Source organism: Oryzias melastigma, linkage group LG12 (genome assembly GCF_002922805.2).
Source record: "Oryzias melastigma strain HK-1 linkage group LG12, ASM292280v2, whole genome shotgun sequence".
NCBI lineage: Eukaryota > Metazoa > Chordata > Actinopteri > Beloniformes > Adrianichthyidae > Oryzias > Oryzias melastigma.
In genome coordinates this window covers 22,620,199-22,622,070 of record NC_050523.1, presented here as the reverse complement: position 1 = coordinate 22,622,070, position 1,872 = coordinate 22,620,199, and the positions used below count along the sequence as shown (strand labels likewise).

At 43.8% G+C, this 1,872-nt stretch overlaps 1 protein-coding gene across 1 annotated transcript in view; it reads left to right on the top strand.

Annotated features, from left to right (window-relative positions):
• Positions 1-1,872, top strand: part of LOC112163198 (atrial natriuretic peptide receptor 2) — a 96,049-nt gene that overhangs the window by 91,067 nt on the left and 3,110 nt on the right. The gene's annotated exons all lie outside the window — the stretch shown is intronic.

The window sequence follows — 1,872 nt, the reverse complement described above, 5'->3', positions numbered from 1 at the left end:
TGATGCATATCTACCCCTCCCCCACCCTCTACTGACTCAATCATGTGACTTGTTTGATGACTACGGATCATCGTCTTTGATGATGGCGTGTAAACTCCATATTTGGTCAAAGGCTTCACAGAGGAATATTCAACGTTCTATCTTCAACCAGACTCCAGTCCCTGAGGAGCACAGAGGACGCCTTTCCTGTCTTGGTGGCAGAAACACGATTTGATGCAAACATTTCCTGGGGGGCCCCTTCCCCCACAGAGGTGCATCTTTAACTACAACCTTTCCCCAGCCCCACTGGTTGTGAAGAGTGCTTTTTGGATGCTGTCTGAGCAGTGGCCTCTGTATCAAGGCCTGCTTTAAGTCCACCCAGGAGTTGTGGAGCAGAGTGTAAAGGTAACATCTGTTCCTCACAGCTTCATTCACTCAGCAGCACAGGAACCGGCAGTGATTGAAGCTGTGCTAACGGAAGCACAGCCTGACATGAACTGCTGCCAACAAGTCTTCCAGAGAGGCTCAGAGACTCCTTCTTGATCCACTTTCCTGATTGGGGAACAGATCCAAGGCAGAATCATGTTTTTGGTTCTCCAAGGACTGACCCACAATGGCTCTTTTAAGAACCACCCACAAAACCTTTAGGAGCTTCAATCTCACTTTTTCAGTGTTTATAGTCCCAACTTCTGAAGGATCAGAAAGAGAAACTTACTACATCTGTTGAAGGACAGGCGGAGCTCTGAGGGTCATAGGTCGGTCACCTTGTTTTCCACAGCAGTGGCGATCTGCTGCAGCCTGACCAGCCTCCTCCAGAGCCGTGATGATCTGAAAGGAGGAGGACGGGGAGGTCAGTGACCAAAGACAACCGAGGAAAGAAGGAAATGTGAATCTGTGAGAGGAATGGGCGCCGTGAGAAACTTTACAAAACACTTTTAGATTCAGACTCTCCTGTCTTTCACAATCAGTTGCAGGAAACTGGTGACCAAAACTGGTCATTCATGCGATTACAGAGATTACTGGTTAAATTAGTAACAGATCAAAAACCACTCCTTACTCAACAAGTGACAAAATAACCTTCCTGACATTATTTATTCATTATTTGGAATCATTCAAATAACTGCAGATATTTTCTCTCTGTTCTACCGCTGCAGCTGTGTTGCTTTTCTTGATGAAAATGTTCTCCTATAGTCGCATATGCTTGAAGGAACGGCCCGTATCTATCAATTATCTATCAATTTCCGCCACCGGAAGTACTCAGATGTTTGTCCCCGTTTCCATGGTGAATCATGCTGTCTTTGCTCCATTGATCAGGGCTTTTAATGGTCGCGATGCTCACACCTGATTCTGGTTCTGACAACTTCAAGTTGATTGAATCAAACATTTTCAGCTGTTCTGAAACCGAAAACCCTGAGTTTGAGAATTTTGAGTCCAGTGACTCTAAGTTCAGGTTTGAACTCTAAATTTGTTGAACCTGCTTCTTGAAACGGGCCCCTGAACAGAGCAGAGTGTAACAGACATCCCCGAACTGAAAGACTTTTCTAAAGAAGAATGGATGAAGATTAGGGCTGTGAAAGTTGACACCTTAACGCACTCAATTAATCAAAATTAACGTGTTAATATTTATTAACGCCCTCAGGGGTCTAAAATAGACTTAAACTTATTTTTAATCTGTGATAGAGATTTTGATCAATGCTTTAGCACGATCTCCACCTAGTGTCCAAACTGAAACGCTCTCCAGGAGAGGCAGAACAATGTTTACAATGTTAATGATCTGAATATTTTAGTTAGAACTTCTCCTTTAGAGAATCTATGTAACACTGGATGATATTAACCTTCCTCTTGTGTTCGCTTTCTGTTACCATCTCTGATGTTAACGGGTCGGTTTTGACC